Source organism: Zingiber officinale, chromosome 6A (genome assembly GCF_018446385.1).
Source record: "Zingiber officinale cultivar Zhangliang chromosome 6A, Zo_v1.1, whole genome shotgun sequence".
Taxonomy (NCBI): Eukaryota; Viridiplantae; Streptophyta; class Magnoliopsida; order Zingiberales; family Zingiberaceae; genus Zingiber; species Zingiber officinale.
Window position 1 is genome coordinate 78,790,938 of NC_055997.1, and position 14,575 is coordinate 78,805,512.

Consider the following 14,575-nt stretch of genomic DNA (forward strand, 5'->3'; position numbering starts at 1 on the left):
ACATATTGCAATGTTAGAAACAAAGATTTATAATCAATCAAACACAAATCCTCTTTCAAATTACAATAATAGTCAACACACTTCATCAAGTAGTAATCCACAAATGTAGATCTGTTATATTAACGGCTCCCCTAGTGCCGGCCCCACGAATATAGAGGGAGGTACATGTAGGCACACAAGCTTCAAGCGCATAGTGGGGTAAATTTCAGGTCGTCAGTTCATGATAATTGACCTCTGGCCATTACGCTAGAGATGTCATGCACCCACACAAGATTCTATTCCAAGCTGTCCGACCTTATGGGTAAGATTTACTTAATTTCTATTTTATTATATGTTCCATACATCTTGAAAACTTTTTCTATATTTTGCACTTTCATGTAGATTAGAAGTTCTGTCTTGATCAAAAATTTATTTGATTTGACAAAAAAATTATGACAAAAGGAGTGCTTGTCAACATGGATCTAAATAATAGTAGTGAGATAAAAACTAGGACCAAATTAATACGAAGTATAAGTACTAGTTGTCCTAGAACCAGAAAAAAAAATTAATTAGACCTTATGATCTTTTACAAAGGTTTGAATATACATTTGAAGGAATGGTAGCTTGGCCTTATCATCTAGTATGATTTTTATCTCTTAGTAAAATATTATTAATTTTTTATACTTATCATGTTATTAAAATTTTAAATAAATATGAAATATATTTGCAGTTAGTAATAAGCGAAAATTTCTATTAATGCATATGGAATGATACTTTATCTGTTTGTCATTTGGTATGATATTCAATTTTTTAAATAATTTTTATTAGGTTTATATTTTCATTATTTAATTTACTTATACAAATTTATGGATTATATTTATAGATAACAGGTACTTGAATTTTGCTTATAATATGATGGTCGAAGATGGTTGAAGATGGTCGATAGTAAATCAATTGAGTTTTTATTTTATAAAACTTTGTTACTTCTATAATATTTTGTTAGTATTTAGTTAGTGTTAGATTCAATACTTTTACATTAGTATTACATTTGTACTTTTGTGATGATGGGATGGATTGTAATGATTTGGTGAATGCATTGAATATTTTGGATGTAAAATTTTTTTATTTTGTATAGTGGGTGAATTATGATAATGGGTAAATTGTGATTATGTGCTGAAGGAATTAGATATTTTAAATGTAAATTTTTTTTATTTTGTATAGTGGTCAATTATGAAGATGGGTAAATTATGATAATGTGTAAACTTTTCTATCATGTAGTGAATATTTTGTGTTCTGGATAAATATCAGTAATAATATTTAATATCTTTATAAAATATTATAATTGACATTTAATAATGTCATCATAGATTAGTTAAGATACAATTTAAAATGCCCTTATAATCATTAGTGACATATTTTATTATACTTATTTAAAAATTTAAAATATTTATTATTGTCAATATAAATTAATTTAGGTGACATTTATATTTATCCTTATTAAGATGATAATAAGATATACATAAATATTTATGAAATATTTTTTTATGATAATATTTTATGATATTTTCAATTATTAATATATTTTTATATTTAAATATTTGAAATAAGCATAGATATTTTATAATAACATTATTTAAATATCAGAAATATGAAAGAACATAAGCTAATATCGTATTTCAATAAATTTTTATAATATCATCGTAGCCTTAGTATCCCTAAACGTATACTATAAAGACCTTAATTTTCAATAGTAGTTTGAAATAGCTGCGATTGGTCCTTGCTGACGATTGGATAAGTTTCTCTTGTCATACGTTGAGATATCGGTGGCTGAACAAAGTCCATGCACTAGTTGATTCTCCCGGTTCAAAATAAATAAATAAAAATAAAAATAAAATGCATCTCACTCTCAATTTATAAATAAAATTTCATGAGAGCATAAATCAAATTTAAAATGATAAATGCATGTTTTGCATGCATGCCACTCTCAATTTATAAATTAAATTTCATGAGAGCATAAATCAAATCTAAAATGACAAATGCATGTTTTGCATGCATGCCACTCTCAATTTATAAATTAAATTTCATGAGAGCATAAATCAAATTTAAATTGATAAATGCATGTTTTACATGCATGCTTTAATTCTAATAAAATATGAAGTTTTTAATTAGGCGTTCCCTGATAGAAATTTGAATACCACAAATCCAAACTCTACTTGGTTGTGGCCATGTTTGACATTAGCTGGGATAATCAGCATCATAAATTGATTGGTAATTAGTGGACGACTACAATGAACAAATAGTTTCAGATTTTTGCCCCACGGCACAGTATGATGGTAAAAAGGTAAAATGATTCTCATACAATGAGGATTTAAATTTTACATTGAATATTTTTTTTTTATGGAGTTTGATCCCGTCCGGAAGCTGAGTCAGACGGAGACGGATGATGCTGAAGTTGAGGTTGACAGAAAGTCGATGTGATGCCTGGTCGATCTGGCACCCACCGGGGGCTTTGACACGAACGGATGACGAGGGTAGATGATGGGGATGGTGAAACAAGGATGTTGCGCACACTCAAACGAGCCCACCAGTCGTTAGAGACTAGAAACTAGGGAAAAAATCTCCGGGTCAGGCCCTCCGACGCTCAAGTCAGGTACTTTTTCCCCAGAAGCACAGAGAAAGGACAAAAAGTAAAGACGAGTAAGAAATAACGAGTGAGCGTCCCTGTGTAAGGAACAAAGCATCCCTTTTTATACCGCAACGGATTCTTTTGGAATCTGACGGGTGTTAGGGAATGTCAGATGTTATGTTTTGTTTGGCGATGGGTGACACATGGCGTCTTCTTATAGGTCTAGAAAGGAATCAGAGTGCTGTAAGTACCCCGACCATTAGCATATTCTCTGACAAGCAGTGATTATTCTCTGACAGGTGGTTACGATTCCTTGGACTGCTTGTCACATAGCGCCCGACCTGCTCCTATCGTTATCCCTGCACTGGCTCTTGGTGTTTGCCAATCTCGACCTGCACACTATGTCCTGTGCCGCAAGGCTAGAATCCCCGACCTGTATCCTTGGTTGATTAGTCTTGACCTGTACGCTATGTCCTGTGCCACAAGGCTAGAATCTCCGACCTGTATCCTTGGTCGGCCAGTCCCGACCTGTACGCTTATCCATGTATCCTGTGCTGCAAGGATAGAATCCCCGACCTGTATCCTTGATTGGCTAGTCTCGACCTGTACGCTATGTCCTGTGCCACAAGGCTAGGATCCCTGACCTGTATCCTTGGTCGGTCAGTCCCGACCTGTACGCTTGTCCATGTATCCTGTGCTGCAAGGCTAGAATTCCCGACCTGTATCCTTGGTCGGCCAGTCCAGACCTGTACGCTTGTCCATGTATCCTGTGCTGCAAGGCTAGAATCCCCGACCTGTATCCTTGGTTGGCCAATCCCGACCTGTAAGCTTGTCCATGTATCCTATGCTGCAAGGCTAGAATCCCCGACCTATATCCCTAGTCAGCCAGTCCTAACCTGTACACTTGTCCATGTATCCTGTGCTGCAAGGCTAAAATCCCCGACCTGTATCCTTGGTTGGCCAATCCCGACCTGTACGCTTGTCCATGTATCCTGTGCTGCAAGGCTAGAATCCCCGACCTGTATCCTTGGTTGGCCAATCCCGACCTGTACGCTTATCCATGTATCCTGTGCTACAAGGCTAGAAGCCCCGACCTATATGCTATGTCCATTCTTAGGACGTCATTCGTGCCTAACCCAGCCCATCTTGTAACTGGGCCCCTAGCACTACCCGTCGATATGATCTTTGACCTTCGCGCAGGCGTGACTTCCGACCGCCACATACGCTTGACTTTTGACCCCCACGTAACTTGACTTCTGACCAATACGTAAGCTTGACTTTTGACCATCTTGTGGTCTTGACTCGTGACCACCTCATCTCACCGACCCCACGATCATGTACCGTATCACAAGCCTCCCCCTCAAGTCTAGTCGAAGGAGGATCTAGTCCGACTGACTAGACCCGAATCCTATTGTCACCCGATCTGGATTCCTGACATCTGCCCTGCATTTGCCTACTGGTTGGTCTTTTTTTCAATGTCCCACTTAAACTTTATCACCTTTTGTAAGAGATAGCCTGGATGTTAATGTGTGCGCGATGACTCTTCGATTTCCGATCATGCCTCTGTCTTATAAATAGCCTACTGTTTTCCAATATATCGCTTAAGGTTCCAGTGTAATCCCTTTACCTTCTCCTCCCCTTTAAAAGGTTCGAGTATACCTCCATCATCTTTTCTTCAAGCTACCCTCTTGTTAATAGAGTATCAAGCTTCCATGGAACCTGTAAAGGAATCTAGCGAACTCGCTTCTTTGCTTCCACAAGTTTCCCATCTGACGGAGTTATTGGCTCAGAAAGAGGAAGCCTTGCTGGAGATGGCTGAAAGCAGAGATCTTCAAGTATCTCTTACTCATGAAATGGAAAATCTCTGGCTGGCCACCAAATCCAGAACTTGGGCTGAGATTGCTCTCAAGCTTAAAGCTCAATCGGACTTCCAAAATCAGGTACACTATATCATCTACTTGAAGATGAAACATGAGGACGAGGTGACCCTCCTAAAAGAGGAAGGACGGATCAAAGATGAGACTATTGGCCAACTGAAGCACACCATCGACCTTATTAAGGAAGATCTAACTAGAGCTCAGGCTCATCTGGCCAGGAAGGATCAAGCCTCTGGATCTGGTAGCAATGTAAATCCCTAAAAAATGTTCACCTTGTTAACGAAATAAAATATGTTTCTTGGATTCTGTTCATGGTGTAGCCCCATGTCCTCTTGCTCTATTATCATTGTGTTTCTATAAAACACCTGCGTTCCTCTAACATTTCTAGCAAAAATAATAAGGATAACCTGCTTACCTAGCCTTCCTATTACCTCTCATCAGAAGATCAAAAGGCATGAGTAGCTAAGATGCTTGAGAATATGCCTGTTAATTTTCATATTTAGCAGAAACAATGGAAATATTGCTTACTGACCGGTTAGGCACGAGAACATGGCTTGTTGTATCTTGCCCAGGCGAATGTAAAGGGTACCGGCTGGGAGAGTCATTGCACCGACCGAGAAGGTCGTTGGGCATGAGAGCATAGCTCACTTATAACTCGCATTGGGGCGAGAGTCTGGGACAGCCGACCGGGAAGGTCGTTGGGCGTGAGAGCATAGCTCACTTATAACTCGCATTGGGACGAGAGTCTGGGACAGCCGACCGGGGAGGTCGTTGGGCGTGAGAGCATAGCTCACTTATAACTCGCACTGGGGCGAGAGTCTGGGACAGCCGACCGAGAAGGTCATTGGGCGTGAGAGCATAGCTCACTTATATCTCGCAATGGGGCGAGAGTCTGGGACAACCGACCGGGAATGTCGTTGGGCGTGAGAACATAGCTCACTTACAACTCGCACTAGGGGTGCTAGGGCGAGAGTCTGGGATAGCCGACCGGGAAGGTCGTTGGGCGTGAGAGCATAGCTCACTTATAACTCGCACTGGGGCGAGAGTCTGGGACAGCCGACCGGGAAGGTCGTTGGGCGTGAGAGCATAGCTCACTTATAACTCGCACTGGGGCGAGAGTCTGGGACAGCCGACCGGGAAGGTCGTTGGGCGTGAGAGCATAGCTCACTTATAACTCGCACTGGGGCGAGAGTCTGGGACCCGACCGGGATGGTCGTTGGGTGTGAGAGCTTAGCTCACTTATAGCTCGCACTGGGGCGAGAGTCTGGGACCCGACCGGGACGGTCGTTGGGAGTGAGAGCTTAGCTCACTTATAACTCGCACTGGGTTGAGTGTCTGGGACCCGACCGAGACGGTCATTGGGCGTGAGAGCTTAGCTCACTTATAACTCGCACTGGGGTGAGATTCTGGGACCCGACTGGGACGGTCGTTGGGCGTGAGACCTTAGCTCACTTATAACTCGCACTAGGGCGAGAGTCTGGGACCCAACTGGGATTGTCGTTGGGCGTGAGAGCTTAGCTCACTTATAACTCGCACTGGGGTGAGAGTCTGGGACCCGACCGGGATGGTCGTTGGGCGTGAGAGCTTAGCTCACTTATAACTCACACTGGGGCGAGAGTCTGGGACCCGACCGGGACGGACGTTGGGCGTGAGAGCTTAGCTCACTTATAACTCGCACTGGGACGAGAGTCTGGAACCCGACCGGGACGGTCGTTGGGCGTGAGAGCTTAGCTCACTTATAACTCGCACTGGGACGATTGTATGGGACCCGACCGGGACGATCGTTGGGCGTGAGATATTAGCTCACTTATAACTCGCACTGGGGCGAGAATCTGGGACCCGACCGGGACGATCGTTGGGCGTGAGAGCATAACTCACTTATAACTCGCACTGGGGCGAGAGTCTGGGACCCCATCCTGGCAGCCATAAAGAAATTCTTCTGGGCTGGCCCAGGAATCGATTTAGCAATTGTAGATTCCCTGAAATTCTCGCCCGGGTGACATACTATAGAGGTCTGACCGGCTAGGCGCTACTTGCGATGTCTCCTGCACACATTTCAAGCAAGTTCTAATTAGATCAATATTTATTTACTTATCTGAGGAGCACCAAATTCGAATCCTTGTGTCCCTTTGTTTTCCTTCCTCTTTCCCGAGGTGGTCTTATATTATAATGCATGCTCTTGCTTTTCCCAAGATAACTGCATGGCTGCCTTTCTTGCTGACTTACGACTTTCGCGCGCCGGCATGATGTTGTACAAAAATCCCTTTTGATGATTTCCTTATCCCATCTATCATTAAAACCTTTTTAATGTCTTTCCTAGAGAGGCGACACGTGCCCCACGACCTTATATAGTTTCTGTAGATGATCTGCGCCTTTTGGCACACTACCTTAGATCCGACAACTTAAGTTACTGTGCCCTCTTCTCTTCTTTCGATGTTTCCGAGGGGCCTCTCTTTATAAGCCCTAAAGGTCGTCCGACGCTGCCTTCACACCTTACTGTTGTTCTTTGGCTCTGTCGCTTATTGTTCCATCTCTTAAGCTTGTCCCTGATTATTGCTCGCCAACACTTCTCCTCCCCGTCTTCGTCTGCTCCCTTACTCTAGTTTCCAATGGCAGAAGGTAACATAGCACCTTGGTATATGTATTACATTTCCGACATAGATGATAGTGATCTGGCTATGATCCGGGAAAGTCTGCATCTTCCCAATGGGTATCGACTGTGCGCTCCCAGACCAACAGAGCATCCTTCTTCCCCTCCCCAGGGCTTTGTAACCTTCTTCAAGGATCAACTTTTGGGAGGTCTCCACTTTCTCCTTCATCCGATTTTCTCTTCTTTAAGTCGGTACTTTAGGGTCCCTCTCTCACAGTTCGCCCCGAACGCCATTCGTGCCATATGTGGCATGGTCATCCTGTGTAGAGTGTACCGAATTTCCTAGACCCCAGAGCTCTTTCATCATTTTTATTCGCTTAAAAGGTCCGAGCCTGGGGTGTTTACGGTGCAATCCCGGGTGGGATGCAAGTTTTTCTCCGATATGCCTTCCTCCAACAAAGGTTGGAAATCCCGCTTTTTCTTTATCAGATTACCTGAATTGGTGTCCTGGCCGACCCAGTGGCGCTCTTCTCTTCCCTCCCCTTCTGAATTGCGCGAACATACTCATCAGCCTGTCTTCCATTCAACTTCAAAGAAACTACAGGGAGTCCAACTTCTCCTCTCTGTAATACTACGAGAAGTCTTTTTGCATTTTTTTCGGACTCAACCTGGTCTCCGCTGCAATAGGGGCTCCATTTGATAAGATTTTGTTTTCCTTCAGCTAGTCTTCGCTAACTAAGGTATTTTCTTCTTGCTTTGCAGAGGCTACTATATTCCGGGCCTACTCCAAGGGATCTGCCAAACTGCCCAGTGACCTTTTGATGGCTGTGGGTGATGAAATTGAGAAGAACCAAGCTGACCCTTCGGCTACCTCTTCTCATGAAATCGCGGACACGACAGAACCGTCTGAGTCCTCCACCCCACTGCTTCTGCCAGCAGGCTCTGAAACTATCCCTGCCGCTCTGGAACCCGTCGAGGGAGAGCGGGCTCCATCTCCTCCTCCGGACACACGCCTGCAACTTAAGCGTAAGCGTAAGAGAGTCGCTCCTATGACCTCGTCTTCCCCGCCTCCTCCTCTCGGACAAACTTTGAAGGTTCCTCAAGTGCGACCCCAAACACCCGGAGCTTCTGCTCAAGAGTCTCCACGAGTGGCGGAAGTCCCAGCCCCTACTCCCATCCGGGTCCTGGCTCTTGAGCAGGCCGACCCTTCTGCTAGATCTGCTGAAAACACTACAACAAAATCGCTCATAGACATCAGTGGAACAACATCGGTTTTAGGCTAAAACCGAAGTTTTTGAGTATTTTACACCGGTTTTTCTAAAAACCGGTGTCTATGAGCGCAGATTTTAGCTCATAGACATCGGTTTTTTAGGCGATGTCTATGAGCGCCCTTTTTTTGGTTAATAGACACCGATTTTAACATCGGTTTTTAAAATCCGATGTTAATAAACCCCTTCTTAAATAATTTAATTTTTTCACCTGCTAAAATTTACAAGACTTCACAAAATTCCCTCCAAACCTAAACCAATATCGTGCCCCTTCTCTCAACATAAACCTAAACCTAAACCTAAACCTCAGCCTCATCTCCCTCTTCCCCTTCCGCCGTCTCGCCCTCGGAGATCTCGCCGTCGCCGTCCCCTTCGTCTGCAAGTCCTGGTACCGCGCCTCCCTCGACCCTAGCTGCTGGCGCCGCCTCAACTTCCGCTCCCTCGATTTCTCGCCGTCGCCGTCCCCTTTGAACAGTGGGTTCATTTCCTCATCACATCTCCCTGCCCTATTCCGCCGACCCTTCTCTTCTTTCCATTTTTCCCGAGTCCACAGAGCCACTCGTCGCGCCATTTCGCTGCCTAGCTGAGCTTCGCAGGCGGCGCCACAGCTGACGGGGCACAACGCGAGGACGAGTGGAGGCGAGACGAAGAAGAAAGAGGCAAGTGTATCTACCTGTGATAACTCGAAATCCATGAGGTATAGTGGGGTGGAAAACCTATAGAAAGTGAGGATTTGGTATGGATTTCGACTGGTTTTCTTCTGGTAAAGGCTTTGATTGTTCTTCCTGGAGATGTTTTGATTTACTTCTTTTGTAGACGCTTTCGATATGTTTTCCTCTTCTGTGGATGTGTTTGATTGGTTTTTCTTTGTATATGATTCGGGTTGGATTCTTCTCGGTGGGATGTGTTCTTGTTGGAGGTTTCAGTTGAAGGTTACTGCTTGGTTTGCGTATGTTACCCAAAATTGTTTGACAGTGATTTCTGATGTGTTCACAGTAGGTTTTCCTAGAGATTTTGGCTGGTGTTCGATGATTTGAGGTTGAGTTGTGTTGTGTTTTCCATGATGAACAAGTTGTAGAGAGTTGCACGTTACCTGTTTGTTAGAATGGGTCACAGAGAGGTCAGAAGTGATTCGAGCTTTCCTTGAAGTTTTGGTTCCTAATTGGAGGGTTTCGGAATGATTTAGAGTCAAATTTGTGTCTTCGTGAGAAGTTGATTTGAAATCTTTGGGTAATTTCCACTCAATGAATTTTCCCTTGAGCATCGTTTACGGATTTCTTTTGATTTGGTTTCTGGTTTAGCTCACTTAGAATGTGATAGCAGATCAGGAAAATTAATGATGCATTGTCAGGACTGGTGGGTGGAAGACCTTTCTATGCTAAAAATTGATCTTTATCAACGAGTTATCGCTGCAATGAGGAGAGCTGGTGACTACGTATATTCTTGATGTTTATTTGTTCCCATTCTATAACCTTGATCCTATGTTTGTTGCACCTATATTTCAGCTGTTCTCTCTCCCTATCTGAACCTGTTCAATGAAAGTATGTGATAGGTTAATTGTTTACTGAGAGTACAACTCAAGTTGCATTTCTTGTCACCTTCTTTTCTTGATATTCACTATTGTGGAAAATGGATTTTCAATTTTGTGCAGTATGCATCTGACTTACTAAAAAAAACAATGACAATGATAATGTTTATTGTCGATACTTTTAACTCCATCAGGCAGTAGTTGTGAGCATTGACCCTCGGAGAGTCTTTGTCGGGAGCCCTGATGATGTTGAATTTAAGACCATTAAGGTTTCTTCCCCAGGTACTATATAATTATAATTTAGCCTTTCTTGCTTCTTTTAGCTCCACAAATTATTGCTTTTCTCATTATATGTTTCTTTCCACTTCTCTATGATTATATTTCTTCTTCCATGATAACTTCAGGCCCCTCAGGTGAAGAGTAGGCATGGTATCAGTGCACAGTAAGCTTTTCATTATTTATGCACATTATTTTCCCTAGTCATGTATTTTGTCACCAATTTCTTCAAACTAGTCTGGATGCTTCAACCCAAACTCGTAACTATAAATTGGATTACTTTGTGTTAACCTCAGATGAACAAACAAGGTCTTCAAATCTTTCTCTTGTCTGATTTGACCTTTTCTTGTGCAGGTCAATGGTGGACGTGAGGTTCGGCCTATTGGAGCTTTTGAACTTGCAAAAGCTGTCCAAGAACTTGGAGCTGGAGAAATACTATTAAACTGCATAGACTGTGATGGTAATTTTTCTTGGAGTTTGCAAAAGTGTTCTATTTGTCCATCCCTGAAGCCTTGTCCCTTTGAAGCCTAATGTCTAGCAATGGGTTCATCAAGGCCTCATATAATGTCATTGTGCATAAGAGAGATGCAAGTTCTTCTACAGTGTATTTCGATACCTTGCTCAGATACACTAGTTTTGAATAGCATATATAAATTTATGAAGAAATAGTGAAGCAAAATTTGTATAAGCTAAATAGCCTTACCGCGACATCTACATGTGTCAGGATGGGGAACTAATGAGAAGACACTGATCAACATTTTAGCGCATAGAAATGCCACCCAAAGAAAGCAGATTCAGTTGGCTTACGAGGAATTGTACAACGAGAGTCTCACCAAAAAGCTCGAATCAGAACTGAAAGGAAACTTTGAGGTGGTTATTTTTCTCAACCTTTATTGTCCAATGAATGTTTTTATCTGTAGGGGCAACATCATTTGCAGAAGCTAATATTAATTATTTGAAAAATTTATAAATGTGAAGAGATCGACATGAACTTAGATATGACTTGAACCAATACTATGAATGTAAGTACATAATTAATGGTAGATTGATAGGACTTGTGGCTTGTTATGCGTGATATGCTTATGTACACTATCACATTGTAGCGGTGTATTTGATTATGTTTGATTCTTCAGAAAGCTGTATACCGCTGGAAACATCCACACTTCCAATCAAAACTTGACACTCTTAATTTGATAGCATGTAAACGTTTACAAAAAGCATTAGATGTTTTGTTTCACAAGAGTGAAAACTAGTTGCTTCTACTTAATATGTACATGGTTTATGCATATGGCTTAGGTGAAAAGGAGAAAAGAACCCACACAAATTGGGACGAATTTAGCTCTGACATAGCATGTACAGTAGCTTAGGGATGACCTTAAGCAATTCACACAACATAAAACACATGAATTAAACAACCCATATTAATTGACCTACATCCCATTAAAGAAAATTTATATGTTGACTTAAGCAATCCTTATGCAACCATTAATGAGTGTAGCATTCTCTCATTTCATAAGCTTATATGGTTGCTTTATTTGCCTAAAATAAGTTACAAACCGGATGCTATGCTTTTGTTACAAACCAGATACTAGTTGGAGACTAAATGATTGCCTAAGAAGAAAGGAATTAGAGATTAGGAGCTGCAGTGAGTAGAGTGGCTGGATAAGCTATCTTAAATGGTAACCTTAGGATTAAAGTATTGATTACATTTTTAACCTGCTCAACTTCCTCTAAATATCTAACACATTGATACTCGAATTTAACCTAACCTATTAAGATAAATGGGTAATCAAACTTAAAGGGTACCCATTACCATATTTAGCTATACCTATGAATTTCAAGTTCAACTAGAAGTAAGAGTGAGTGTCAATATGTCTGTGGGTACCTCAAGAATAGGGAACTCTTTGTTTTTATGATTTAACCCCTCTTCATTATTTTACTCACATCTTTTGTTTTTACCTATATTCATGTTTTTCATTAATCAGATAGAGACCCTTAACTACATTATTTAGGCTACAAGCTCGACCTCTACCACATGGCTATAGGGAGGAAATGATCATGTTGATCGCTAATCTTATCCCTAGCCGATCATTAAACATTAAATGTGTGGGAATTTACTAGAATCTACTCCTACATGAAGCAAATGAATAAAAACTACAAGTAAAGTTTACCTACTCTGTTATGACTTCAGAAGAATATGCTGAATTTTCCATGTATGCTGGCCTTTAATATAGAGGGCTACAAGAGGATTATATCTTAGGTCAAGACACTCCAAATCCATCATAAACCAAAGGGAAAATAGTTTCTACTTACTAGAGGATTGAATGGACATAAAAGGAAGCTCTAACTTGCTGTTTTGGGTGCTGAACTAAGGAGGCAACTGCCTTCTTGCCGCATTCCTTGCTGCTGTGGTTGGTAGCAGAAATCACAGAAAATAGGGGGCTTAGTGCAGGATATTCAGGATACCAAGATGGCATCAGAGGTAGTACAATAAATAGTATATCTCTTCATCAGAGGTAGCTTTGTTCTTCTATGCTTCACTAGATTTGTTGTGTAGTCATATTTCTTTGTTCAACCATTATCATGCCTAGTAAGTTGTTGTATGATGCTGTCGGTTCTTATCAATCTGTACACTTGAATTAGAAGGAGCAAATTATCTATGTTATATTCTAAGCATCATATACTAAGTGTCATATATGAAAGTTTTAGATTCTATGTTATATTCGTTATCTTGCACAGCAGCCTTTAAAAACTCAGTATTCTATTTTATTTGATACATGTACACATTTGTTTTAGTTATTTGACATATGGTGGATTTATGTGTTTTTACAGTTTACAAATCTCAAGTACTTCAGAGTTGAAATTGATGAAGTGCGGTTCGAGTGGGCTGAATGCATGCTAGATTACATTTGAAGTGCGGTTCTACCTTGATGTGTTAAAAGAATGTTCTACCTTGATTTTGATATTTATTAGCTAGCTTTTGATGTAAAAAGAATGTTTGGGTATTTTATGGATATTGTTGTAAGAAGATTATTTATATAATTTGTGAATATTTGTGTATTTTATGGATATTATTGAATGAAGAATATTTGTACAATTTGTGAATATTTGTGTATTTTTTTTTGTTATTGTCGGTTTTAAAATCAAATCTGTGTTGTTAGAAAAAATATATATTACATCGGTTTTCCACCGATGTAAAACCGGTGTTATAAAGTAATATTACATCGGTCATTTACCGCTGCCAAAATTGGTGTTATTAACATACAATATTACATCGGTTTTACACCGTGTATGAAACGGTGTCGTTAAGTGATACTACACCGGTTAATAATCGATTCGAAAACCGGTGTCGTTAAGTGATACTACACCGGTTTTAACCCGATGTCTAAAATGGCAGACTTTTAACATCGGCTTCATAGACATCGGTCGAAAATCAAATAGACACCGGTGGAAAACCGATGTCTATGAGCAATTTTGTTGTAGTGAAACCAGCTCGGGGGCCCGGCCAGTCCTACCATTCTTCCAACCACCTCCTCTCCATCAGCCGCACATCCCCCCCCACAAAGCCCCAGAGGAATGAGCAGGATTTCATAGCCCATTGGCACCTTCCCTCTGTGGTCGGATTAGCACCAAACCAGGCAGGAACTTCAGCAGAAGCAGACACCCCTCCAGTTCGTGGCAAAATTTTTCTGCAGGGGGACCTAGCCACTCTTTGGTGATCCGCCACCGAATAGTTTTGTGGAGGCTCTAAGTGGGAGAGTCTGGATCTGGCCTCCCGACACATTATATAGGTGAGTTTCCCTTACTTTGACTTAACTTCGATATTATTGTTGATTTTCTTCTAGTTACCGAGTAGGCCTGCTCCAGTAGCCTATGCCTAACCAATTTTGCCACTGACCTACTCTGAGAAGTAGATTCCTTAAAGGCCCGCCTGTGGGAAGTGGAATTACTGTTGACTCCCCGCGATCCGTTTGACCCCCTGGACTCTTATCTGCATGCGATCGGGGAGTCCACCCAGTCTGCTCGCGACCTAGCTCAGGAGTCCACCGAAAAGATAAAAAAGCTGCAGGCGGCCCTACAGACCAGCGATTCCAGGCTGATTTTAGAGGGGCAGCGTCGCCGTTAGTTGACGGATGAATTGAAGGAGAAGAATTCAGAGATGGCCTCCCTTTCTGCAGACCTGAAGGCCCTCCAGGAGTCTCATACGACTTTAAAAAAGGCCTGGAGGTTGTCCAAGTAGACCTGGCAGCCAGCGCCGACCGGGAGAAAGTTTTCAAGGCTCAGCAGGATCGAGACCAGGCCACCATTAAGGCCCTTCAAGCAGATCTCCACAAGGCACAAACGGAGGCTTCCACCCTGAAGAAAGAGAAGGCACTGGCCTTGGCCTCTATAGAGGAAGTGCGGGTGGAGCTGGTGAAGTATAGATCAGGC

The 14,575-nt window shown here is 41.8% G+C and overlaps 1 long non-coding RNA gene across 1 annotated transcript; it reads left to right on the forward strand.

The window, feature by feature from the left end:
* Positions 1 to 10,054: 10,054 nt before the first annotated feature.
* On the forward strand, positions 10,055 to 10,600 carry LOC121994103. The gene is made up of 3 exons (XR_006115583.1): positions 10,055 to 10,150; positions 10,273 to 10,310; positions 10,499 to 10,600. It is a non-coding gene; the product is annotated as an uncharacterized LOC121994103 (long non-coding RNA).
* Positions 10,601 to 14,575: the final 3,975 nt, after the last annotated feature.